Below are 12,992 nucleotides of genomic sequence, written 5' to 3' on the forward strand. Positions count from 1 at the left end.
TAATTCACCAATATTGTTGAAAGGTTTTCCCAGAGAAGCCACTGGGACTGTTTATATTAGACCCACAGGACCCCTTGCATGTTACCTGTAGGGGAAGGAATTAATGATTCCGGCTGGTTCCTCTGTGTGAGTTAAAGAGGGTCACGAGTTCGCAGGAACTGGGAATAACCTGCTGGACAGGGGCGTAACCAGGCGCGCAACACCCATTGGACTCACAGGGCTTCAGCTCCCCCCCCCTCCCCTTACCCCCCCCCCCCCCCCCCCCCCCCTCGTGTGTAGCAGCTCGGGATGAGACAGCTCCCGGGCGCGCGCACAGCCGCACCCGAGCACTTCACAGGTCTTTAAAAGACCATTTGTATGTTAATGAGGCCTCGCTGTTGTTTTGTTTCACCCCTTCTTAGAGCCCCTGCAGCTCCACTCTGCCTATGGCTTAAAAGACTCAGCCACCCCCGAAATGTTTTCTTAGCCCCCCCCCCCGAAATTTGGCTCTAGTTGCGCCCCTGGGCGTAACACAGGCATGCGCAGCCCCCGCGGTGGGGGGGGGGGGGGGGGGGGCAAGCTCCAGGGCCCCCCCTCAGCACCGCCTTCTGGCTGCAGGGCTCCTGATTGATCCCGGAGGGGCCCCCCCAGGTGCCTTGCAGGGAGGCCCCCTCAAGGTTCGTTACGCCAGTGCTGCTGGCTCATGGAGGGAGGTTCTCACCAATTCCAGGGACTTTAATGTAGATATTTACAACCAGCAGGTGGTAAAGGTGTGACGGTGTCAGGGTGGGCCAGGGTTGAGGAGAGTCTTTAGGAGTGGGGAGAATTGGAGTATTACTGCACGGTTCTCCCAGTCTGAGCTGCACAATTCAAAATATTCTGTTTCCCCCCACACTAATTACACCAGGTTTTGCCTGCCATAGCCCCTCATTACTGGAGCTGTTGTAACCCCATGAGTAAATTCCACCTTGAGAAATACTGGTACTCTGGTGTTCAGTTTTTCCACAGCGCATTATTACCCCTTATTATGAGTTCTCCGGGGCATATTTTCAAGTAGATCGCGCCACCAGAATGTCAGTTTTACCGATGTTCCGGTGACGCAATTCCCTCCACCATATTTAGAAAGTGGTGCCAAGCCACTTTTTGTGGCTTAACGCCGCTTTGTCAATATGGTACCCTTTCACGCAGATATCTGCGTGAAAGGGGCGTGCAATGTGTGTTGCTTTCAGCGTTCCACCACAACACCCGTTCCTTTTTTATGCTGCCCCAGACTTACAAGGATCTGTAAATCTGAGGCAGCGCAAAAAACTAATGCCATTAACTAGCAGGTGTTAGAATGGTGCAATGAGTAGAAATACTTTTATTTCCCCTCGTTTTTGCCACATAGAAGTAACAAATCGCCATTATTGATTTTTTATGTGAAGGAAGGTACACCTTCCTGTGCATAAACAATCATTCCCTGCAACGCAGGCACCCTTGCACTATGGTGCAAGGGTGTCTGCATTGGTGCTGCACAGCTATTTTTGGCGCCAGCGCTAGGGAAAACACAAGGGTGCACTGAATTCTTGTAAATATGTATTTTGGAAATGGTGGAGTGCGGTGCTGCAAAATTTGCGGCAGCACTACGATCTGCCATTTACTTGCAAACATGCCCCTTCTTGTCTAATTGAGATATAATATGGTAATGCCAAAATTTTTCATTTTAACCCTGCAAATGTCATCTGGTTTTACCTAAAGAAATGTGTGAGGTAAAAACCTGCCATTTCTGCAAGAAACAACCTGCGATCCTGATTTGGAGGACAGCACTGATTTGTGTCAAAGCCCGGATTGCGGCAACCCTCAGAATAAAGGTGAACACTTTTGAAGGAAATAACTACAGGGTCTGTGCAGTATTTGCTCACAGGTTGTAATACGCATTCTAGCATAAACACACAAGCGTGTCCAAAACAGGATTACCACTCAGTGCCTACAACAAGGAAGAAAAAGAATCAGATCCTGAAATCTGTTCTTATTAAAAGCCATGGCCAAAGAGCAGCTACTGGAAAAGTACAACATCAATGCGCATTCACAAAATGAAACCAATTACATAACCTTGAGTACTACGATTAATCAACATAGGAATTAAACGAGACATAAGGAAACTGAGGTAGAGTCTTACAAGTACAAAAATACCAAGGATAGGAAAATTTGGTCTATTCGTGCAATTGTAGGCTATGTGCAACAAAGCAAGCATGGAAATATCACACTTAAATGCTTCCATAAAATAGTAGTGATTGTTAAAAATTACCTTTTTTGCATGGTATTCCCCTTGATTTTTGTCTTCTTTTGCTGAACCCATTTTTTGTGGCCATAGGACTATCCACACTTTACTCCTGCTCACCAGTGGTAATGTGGTCGTGCTCCCGTCCCTAAACATGTTAGAATTAGTATACCCTAATTGGCACATTTAATTTACTTGGAAGTCCCTGGTAAATTGAACCACTTGTATCCAGAGCAGCAGCGGTCCTTGGAGGGAGTTCCGTGGGGCAGAAAGGCGGGGCGGGGCGGGGGAGGGACAGGGTGGGGGGTACTAAACACCGGAATATGGATAATTGGAGGTAAGTAAACAATTAAATAAATAAAACGAATTTCGTAGCGCGCGCTGCACCGCATTTTGTGATGCAGGGCGCGCTACGAAATTCGTTTTATTTATTTAATTGTTTACTTACCTCCAATTATCCATGTTCCGGTGTTTAGTACCCCCCACCCTGTCCCTCCGCCGCCCCGCCTTTCCACCCCACGGAACTCCCTCCACGGACCGCTGCTGATCCAGAGCCTGTAAACTAAATGTTGTTAGTGGGCTGCAGCACTCATTGTGCCCCCAACAAAAGTTTCATTGTGAAACACTTGTCCCCAGGCCTGCCACTGCAGCCTGGGTGTTAAGTTTTCAAACGTCATTTTGGCACAACACACCTTTTGTCAGACCTTTTTAATGCTGAAATGTCACCTCTAAGACAACCCCTAAATGCCAGTAATTTAGGGTGCATGGTAGTGAAAAAATTCCAAAATTGTTTTTCACTGTAATTAGGTTGGCTCTCCCATAGTAAAACACTGAGACAACTTATTGTGCTCAATTTCAGTCTTGGAGCAACTAGAAAATGATTCAAGAGCTCTTTTTACTAGTAACTTAAAATCCAACGTAATGGTAAAGTTGGATTTTGTATTACTATTTTGGAAATTACACTTTTTTCCTGCCCAAACCAAAATGACCAGTGTGACGTGACTGCTGATGGTTCCCTTATGGTGTGATGTGGATTTCTCCCAGACAGTGGACAAAGGGCTTTAAAGTGGGGAGGTGTTGTCCTTCATAGATCTGGTGGGTCTTTGGGCCGTGTCCAGCCCCATGCTGAACTACAAAGGATTCCAACCCTGCCATTGGCAGATGTAACTCACTCATAAGCCTGCCTCCCTTTTATCTTCATAGACAACTTTGCCCTTAGGGAAGAGGAGCTGCCCCAGAACTGATTTGGAGTGACCACCAGAAGGGTTTGTCCATTATCATAGGCACACCTCTGGGTGGGCACTGGGGGTTCTGAGCAGGGGAAGAAAGGACCCACTATGCTAGGAAAATAATGGCACTGTGGGCTAGATTACAGTAAAACATACAGGAAGTAAAACCCATTTGATAAGGAGTGGCCTGGAGATTTCACTTACCCACAGACTGGGCTTAAATATGGCATCCCAGTTACCTCATCATAACACTTCTGGACATTTGAAGAATCAGAAGAAGCACTGCTCTGCTGTCTGAAGAACTTGAAGGAAGACTGGACCTGCTTGCCTTTAGCTCAAGACCGCAGAACTGACTCCAAAGGTCAGTTAACTGACTTCCTGTTTGGCTTACAAGTGCACAAGCTTCAAGTGGTCTCTCTACCTGCAACTACCCATCAGACCAGTAACAACTGGACTTGCACTGGACCCTGCTGCTGGCCTCTGTTGGAGTGAGTCCTAACCCCAAAATGATGGCTCACAGGTCCTTGACCCTTGGCTGGTGTTACAGTGTACTTCTCCTGTCCTAAAACTACAAGAAGTGGGACCTGGAAACTCTTTTGCCATAATTTTGCCTGTACACCAGACGGAGGCCAGAATCTCCGTCAAAGACAAAGTCATCAACATTAAATGAGTGTTCAGCCACAGCTTGCTAGTTTGATCTGCCTAAGGACATCTGACTTCCAGAAATGTTTTGTAGTCCGAAACGAACATAGAGAGCTTCATCGGGACCAGTGCAGAGCAGCATCCGATCAATGTCAAGGCCTTCCTGGGCCAGGACTTTGGATTCTGCTTGCTCTGAGCTTTCCCACCTTCAATGGGGACCGCACCTGTGCCCCACTCATCAGCTGCCTGCCGTTGTTCAGCCCTGCTTCAGTTCCAGCTTGAAGCTTCTCCCACCAACAACTTCTCAACAAACACTTTTTCTCCATAAAAGTTTTTAAGTCCAAAGGTAAACTTCCCGCTGGGCTGAAGCTGGTCCCTATATCTGACCAGCGATCCATTGCAGTTGGTCTTAACTTTTGAATTAGAGCACGACTAGCTCCACCAGATAACCATGATTGGCGCTTTGTGCTTTTTAGTGCTATTTTTAATTCAACCTTTGGTCAGTCTGATTAGAACTTTTGGTCTTTCCATAGTGTCATTTGCTGACAACACACAAATGATTGTCTCAATCTCTAGCGATATTCAAGATGGAGCCACTAGATTCCATGACTATAGGTTGGAAGTGGGCAACTGGATGTAGGGCAATTGCCTTAAACTAAATTCTGGGAAGACTGTGGTCCTCCTGTTTTTCAGAATTACATCTCTTTATGATCTCCCACTTGGTGGCCACAGGATCTGGGAATTCTCCCATCCCCTGTTAAACAAAAGTAGGGAATCTAAGACTCATGTTTGATGACAAGATGAACTCAATAATCTCTTCCTCATTCCACACCATAAGGATAATTACAAAAATTCTTACATGCATTCCTTTTGAACTTCATAAAACTTTAGTTCTGACCCTCGTTATTTCCAAAAGAGATTACTGTAATGCCCTGTATATGAATATGCAGCAGCGACTGCTGAACAAACTCCAGACCCTTCAGAACAGAGCAGCTTGCATGCTGTTAGGGATCCCCAAGTTACAGTCAGTATCTCAGGCCCTGCATAAGTTACAATGGTCACCAATCATGAAGCATTTTGCCTTTAAGGCTCTCTGTATCACCCGTAAGGCCCTTGATGATACTTGCCCGGATTACCTTAAGTGCAGCTTCAAGTGGTATACTCCCATTTGGACAATTCACTCCACCTATGCCACAAATCTCAAGGTTCCAAAATTCAAACGATCTTCCTGGGGCGGAAAAAGCTTTATTTGCTGCACTTCCAAACTATGGACTAGCCTACCTCTAAATGCAAAATCTTTGACCAATCGTCTTCATTTTAGAAAAGTGCTAAAAACTTGGCTCTTTGGTAATTAGTGTTGTCCATTCCAGCCTTGATCCTCTCTAACAGTTGCAACGCCAAGACACCCCTAGACAGTCACGAACTTTAATGGAATCTATCATATTGTGTAATATAATATCAATTTAGGAACGTTCACAGACAATAAGCATCAATGGCAAAAGGCAAAGCCAGATTGGGCTTCAATTTTGAGTTATCAGCCAAATAGTTCGTTATCCCAAACCATACTGAAAATCCACATTATTGTAAAAAAATAATAAAAGAAGCATGAACAGTAACTGTATTGCATTTCGATTGTGAGTGTATCACAACACACAGTTAGAAACAGATTTTTCTTTATCGAATAGTTAATAAAGACCATCTCAATAAAAATAGCAAATAATAGAAGTAAAATTATAGCAATAAAAGAAAAAGAAAAAGCATAATAAAAACAGTGCAATAAAAACAGAATACAATAAAAAAAAAAGATCTTAATCACACTACATTTTAAAGCAACATTAAACAGGTAATCTATTCAACTAAACTCAAGCAAATATTCTGCATTCATTCCGTTAAAGTGTAGTAATAATACAAATAGTCACATAAGTAGACAGCAAGTTTGTTATTATCCACAGCTGCAAATCTAGTAAAGCAGATGCATTTCACTGCTGTTAAAGAAACCCAAGACGGCCAAAAATCAACTTTGTGTGTTGAGACTTTAAAAATAAGTTTTCAAGAACAATCTCAGCTCAGGGGCAAAAGCAGAGCAGCAGCAGAGGAAATGTACCACAGACACACGCTTAGTGACACAAGCTGCATCCGATGCTTGGGTCCAGGTATTTCCATGATTATGGTAATTGCACTTCAGGAAGTAGGCCCAAAAGCTGCATCCGATGCTTGGGTCCAGGTATTTCCACGATTATGGTAATTGCACTTCAGGAAGTAGGCCCGCTTGACGTCTAAGATAATCCTCTTTGTGAGAGAGTGCAATTGGCTCGAGAAGGTATGAGGGCAGCTTATTTTCTACGTAGGGATTATCAAACAAGCACAGCAGCTTCTCTTGAGAGGTTCTTCACAGGTCAATTGCGTTAATGACTGATTCCAGAGTTTTGCAAAAGATTCATTTTAATAGATGTAGTCAATTGAATTGTTCTGCACTTCCTTCCATTGAAGGCCTTTTGAGTTGCCTTCAGCTGCATGCCTAATGCTGTGTCATGTAGCATCAGATGAAAGTGAGTGTCCAGTGAGACAAAAATCCATCCTGATTTGGGCATCAGATGAGGACCTAGGCACATGAGACAGTACCCTACCCAGATTATTTTCTGTCCAGTCATGTGGACAATTTCCCCATAAAAGCTTTGATGCCAGAATAAAAGCATGAGAAAAAATTGACTTTAACAATGTGGAAAAAAAGCAGTGATAGGCCAGACAGAACTTTAAGAAGTTTGCATAAAGCAAACGATAAAGAAGATGCTTTATGTTCTAACCTGGAAATAGGATGCCTGTGGCCTTTTTAATGCCGAAGACAGTGAGCCTTATTACAAGCATGAATGACCATGGACCGCCAGACTCGTGAAGGTACGGCAGTGACGCTCCAGCCACCAGCGCACCGGCGATCCGTGCGCTGTATAATAAGTTTGGCGGTCTGCCCACCCTTTGAACACTGCAACTTCCAGGGAACCGCATTCTCTGGTGGTGGCATGGTGGTCAGGGGTTCAGACTTTGCTGGTGGTGTTGCTGCGGCACCGCCATGCCTATTTTCAGTTTCCCCACTGCCAGCTTACATGGCACTCTGAACCACCTACGCTACTGTAGGCACTCATATCCTCACCTACCTTGTGCCGATCTCTAAATTTGACAGGTAGTGATCTGCCACAGGAGTGGAAGCCATGGCCTCCGCTGACTTGGGAGGCCACCATGCTGCCTTCCTGTGTGAACATCAGGCCCACAGTGTGTCCACAGGTTTTTCATTGCATAGAACATGTACTCAATCATTGCAACACATTCATGAACTCACTCTTTGCCTTACAAAGTACCAACTCAAACCAGCTCACTTTTCACCCACTAGCCTCACTCATGTATTCACTGACTCACCATGCACTTACTCACACTAGCTCAGTTAACCCTCATTTAAAGCAACAAACTCAGTCACTCCCTACCACATGAAGATCACCCTGACAGAAACTCGCAGAAGACACCGATTCATACGCTCATCACATTAACAAATTCATTTATTTCCTCACTGTCTTACCAAGCACACACTCAGAGCAGCTCACCCACTCATGTGCTCACTTACATCAGCACTTTTAGCCATTCGAAAATGGAAAGTGAAAATGGCCTGCCTGCCAGCTGGAGAATGTGCACGATGCTCAGATCGGAGGCAGCAAGTGATGTGAAGGACTGAGTGAGGAGAAGGCAGGGCAAGTGGGGGGAGAAGCATACACTGTGGAAACCTAAATAGGGAGAACAGCATGAGGTGTGAAGGAGTGATGTATGTGAATTAATGGAAAAACAAAAACTAAGAAACCACATTGCTTTTTCTATGAAATTGTAAATTCCATTCACTTTGCACACTTCCATTAAACAGTTTAAGTGAAATGGTTTCTTGGTATTGGTATTCCCTGAAAGTGTTTTTTCCACGAAATTACACACAACCGAGAAGAAGCTTGTGAGGCAGCAACTGAAGGTGTGAAGGACCGAGAGGCCATCGCAGAAGAAGATAGGAAGGAGATGAGAGAGAGGGGAGCCAAGAGGTGGCATGGCGTAGTGCAGAGAAAGCTCCACTGCGGCCCGGTTGAGGCTGAGCAACTTATAAACGATCAGATGTGGTCATTCTACCACACAGCCTTCAGAGGATTAGCAAGCAAAGACCTTCTCTTGGAAGAGATGTCGTTTTGTCAGTTTTTAATCAGAAGAAAGGACAATAATGCAAAGCAAAAAGTGATTGGAGCTAGCCGAGTAGAGATGAGATAGAGATATAATAATGATTACAAAAGTGCTAGTAGAAGCCGCACTCCCAAAATCCATGCGATTACCAAACATGAAGCATGCTCTTTTACTTTGTAACTTGTATGGTCAGTATGTGATGAGCAGCAGAGGCATAGAATGAGGGAATAAAGGAAGAAAGGAAGAATGAGGCTATTCATGATAGAGATAGCTTTGTTGTGTCTGCGGCGAGAGAGTGGCAGGCGATACCGTCTGTTTCAGTCTGTTCTGTGGTGGGAAATAGGGATCCACGCAAGGCCAGGGGAGGCAGAAACAGCATGCTAACCGAGAGTTGAAAGGAAGAGAAGGGGAAGGAAAATGAGGAAATGACAGGTGAGCGAGAAGTCTGTATTTTGTTCGCCATGAGAGTGTTGGAGGAAATGCCATCTGTGTCAAACTGTTCGGTATGCAAAAGAGGCTGATCTGGTAAAAGGTCAGGGGGCGGGGAGTAGCAGCAAGTTGCCTGCTCATTGTAGACAGGGAATGCAGTACTTAATTTGTAAAAAAATATAAGTGCCCGGTCCTTCGTCAGGAGGCCACCGCAGTTTGCAACACACATTCCACTGTACTTACACAGCTACTAACCATCACACTGCTACAAGTATGACAATGCAGACTGTTTGAGGCCGCCAAAGCTTTAAGAATGGCTTGGGTGACAGGTATTAGTTGTTTTTATTGTATATTGAATTAACTAACAACTGTTTTCCTGCTCATCTTTAAATTACATAAACAGCGCCGCCATGTGGCATCTCTCTTTAGTGCAGGTTCCGGCCATTAAGTGCCGGCAAATAAGTGCTGGTGGCCAGCACTGGAAACCACCTGCTCAAATTAAGCACTGAGAGACTGCCTGATGCCCACCAGCTTGTAGATCTGATTGCCATTGTCACTTCACTTGTCCTTCAGCAGGCAGCGAAGGCACAGTCAACAGTCTGCAATACGTTTTCCCATTACAGCCAGAACATCCAAATGTCTTAGAGAAGATCATCACTGGATTCCCTGCACCACAGATGCCAGCATGTTCCACGTCCCAGAGTGGCCCAACACAAAGTTGGCCCTTCATCAGTTGAAACTGTGCTGCATGCACCACGTGATGTCTTACCAATGCACACATGGGCCCTGCACTGCTAACTGGATCATCCTCATTGACCTGTGCATTGGTGCAACCTTTCATTAGAGCATAGACTTGCACTCATTTTGTTGTTCAATAACAAATTATTCCAAGTTTGAATTTCAACTCCATCAGATTTGCAACAGCCACCTTTACACATACACAGTTTTCACGAAAGAATTGCTTTCCTCTCCATCACCGAAGTCTCAGGGTAAGTCAATGGCACAATGTAAACATACACAAAATGTAATGGGAATTTCTGACAGCCCTCCCAAGCAATGACTCATGCACAAAAAAGCAGGAAAGTTTGAGTGAAGTGGTTAGAACCAAAGCCGAACCGTTGCAGAATTGACGCCATTGGCTCTCAAAGCAGACAACTAAGATTGTCGCTAGTCTTACATATAATGGCGAGGGGTGGATAATCTAGAACCTGATTTTTATTTAGTTAGATCCTCTCTTAAAACTAAAAGCAATGGAACGGGATGCTCAACAGAGTAATTCCAAGTAGTTAAGATGCTAGCATTTCTAGTCATAACTTTTTGTTGTACCTCTGCCTCACAGTGCTGCAAGATAACACAATCGCAAGGTAAATTGCCTCAGATGCATTCTCTTTTCTTCCGTAGCACATTGAACGAATGAAGAGTTTCTAGAGTGCACAGCTACCTCAGTGGAGGTGTCCCGGCGCTAGCGGAAAGCTCACGGGTGTGTTGAGTGGGCCAGCAGTTACTGCCTGAAGAGCCAGGTCTTTAAAGTTCTCCAGAATTCTGTTTCTGATTCCAGTAAATACTGATGGAGTGGGAGGGAGTTCCAAAGTTTAGATGACTGTACCACGAATGATCTGCCGCCCACTCTTGCTTTGCAGTATCGTGGGATTTTCAAGAGTCGCTGATTGTTGGATCTTAAAGCACGATTTAGCTGGCACATCTGCAGCCTTTTTTTGGAGCTGCCCAGGTCCCAAGGCTGCTGGTGGCCCTAAATATAAGGATCAGTGATTTAAATTCAATCATCCTGATTATAGGAAGCCAATGAGTTGCTTCAAATGTAAAGAGATGTGGTGGTGCCTGATTAGCCTTGCCGAGGCGTTTTGGATAAGTTGGAGCCTGCGCAGTAAGTATACAGGTAGCCCCAAGTATAGGCAGTTTGCATAGTCCAATGAGGATGTGACTAATGCATGGACTACCGTCTTCCGATGAATTTCTGTCAGGCAGCGTATACATTTCCTGAAAAGCCTCATCCTCCAAAAGCAGGTGAATGAGATATGCCGTATCTGGGCAGAGAAGGAAAGCTCTTTGTCCAACCTGATTCCCAAATTCCTTGCAGCCTCTGAGAGGGGTGGAGGTGGATTCAAATCTGACGTCCACCACAGACTGGGTGGAGGAGGAGGCGCATGGCTGAAAAAAAAGACTTCCATTTTCTCAGCGTTTAATTTAAGGCAGTTCCTTTGCATCCAACCTAGGATGTCTTTCAGGCATGCTTTATATTGTGAAATGCCTCCACTTAGTGATCTTTAAAGGAAAGCACCAATTGCGTGTCTTCCGCATGGGACACTACTTTCACGCCCCAGTTTTCAATCAGCGTAGCCAGAGGGGCTAGGTAGATGTTGAAGAGCAACGGTTCTACAGTTTTCAGATAAACATGGCACAAGTCCTAAAAAGTCCTAAAAAAAGAAGTGAGGTGACTAACCAGGTTAGGCAGTATGCAAGTGACATCATGGCATGTGACATAACAGCGCGTGACATCACGGAGAGTGACATCGAACGTGGTATCACAGAAGGTGACAACACAACCCATTACCTCACAAGAAGTGGTATCACAAGAAGTGATATCAGATCTTAAGACCTCACACATATGTTTAGCAGGTCTATCAGGAGTGCATTTGAGTTCATTATAATATTTAACAAATTGCATTTTGCGTCACAGTTATGCCAAAAAAGTGACTCATGCCCGACGCAAAACCTGGGCTTCAGCATATATTTAGTTTTTTAAACTGTGACACAAAGAAATTGCCAACAGAGGGAAACATGGCAGTAAATATGTTCTGCTTAATTGGTTGAAAGGTGTGCTTTTTAAAATATCTTATGAGGTTAAAGCACCTTCTGCATAGATCTTTGAGTGCCCAGCAAATCTCAGGGAATAATAATAATGGTAAGATAACTGGAGGTTAATGCACTTCATGGAGAGATCTCTGTTTTGTCTACTCCCAGTTGTGAATCAAAGTAGCATAGAGGGTTAATATGGCTCCTGCAAAGCACCTCATGTGACACGCTGATGACAGATTTGTATTTTATGTAGATGGGCATGTGGGTTAGTGCTTTTAACACAGAGATTCTTTTGTTACTTGCATTTCATAAATTGTAATCCTTCTAATATAGCACAGAGCGTTATGAAGGACATGTGACTCTTGTACCTTGTAACACTCACTGTCATATATAACACAGCCTGTACATTGATTTACACACATATAATTTGTTGTCAACGTATAATGTGTACGTGTGGTGTAAAGTGCTCCAACACCCTGGATTGGGATGAGTAGTACTGTAAAAGAAATATAACTAAATAGTGGTATATCTTACAGTGCATGCATATCTCTTATATACAAGGACTGAGTAAAGTCAAAAGCATGCCTCTCTTAACTACCTGTAAAGTAATAACAATCTGTGTTCTTTGTTTTCTCTCTATTGTATTTGCAGCTAGGTGTAAGGCTCCAGATAGGCCAGGATACACTATAAAAATAGGACTGATGGCCCCTTAATGTTTGCCTTTATTTGGTGCCCAGTTGGAATTTAAACTATCAAAGTGCCCCCTCCCCATGCCACACTTCCCCCCATCTGCACTCTGTTGCTCGGAACAAAAGCAGACAAAGTGCAGGCGCTGCTGAATGTGTCCGGTGCCTGAAAATTAAACTGGGACGAGTTCAGGGTATTTCTATGCAGTCCAACTTATTAGCAGGGTGGACAGCATCCACCCTGTGAAATGAGTGGGTAGGCGCCTTCTACCCATGGGCACGCTCGACTTGTGCCCTGCAGATAAGCATCATTTTTATTTTGTAGCACCCTTAACACATTTTTTAATTTATATGTTACTACTCAAAATTTTGGCTGCACAGTCACAGGTAATATTGCAGGTAATGCTTGTCTGCTCAATTACATTTGTGACAAGTGCCCACCACGCAAACGCTTGGTAATAAGTACAAGTAAGTAGTACAAGTTTCTGATTGATCCGGTAGGCAACTGGACAGCTGGATCTTTTACTGGGCCACTCCTCAATAAATGCATGTAACTGTAGTGGGAGTAACAATAATATTTTTTAGCAAAACATTTGTGTTAGGTAATGTGTGTCCTCAGGGTACAGCCCATTAGTCGAAAAGATGCCTTTCAACCACTGTCCTATATTCTAGACCAGAGAATTACAGAAAGTGCATCAGTGCATGCGTACCATTGTGCATGTTACACACAATTGGTGTGGCTGTTTC

At 44.3% G+C, this 12,992-nt stretch overlaps 1 protein-coding gene across 1 annotated transcript in view; it reads left to right on the plus strand.

Annotated features, from left to right (window-relative positions):
* Positions 1-12,992, plus strand: part of MEOX2 (mesenchyme homeobox 2) — a 186,935-nt gene that overhangs the window by 125,189 nt on the left and 48,754 nt on the right. The window lies entirely within an intron of this gene.

Source organism: Triturus cristatus, chromosome 10 (assembly GCF_964204655.1).
Source record: "Triturus cristatus chromosome 10, aTriCri1.1, whole genome shotgun sequence".
Lineage (NCBI taxonomy): Eukaryota > Metazoa > Chordata > Amphibia > Caudata > Salamandridae > Triturus > Triturus cristatus.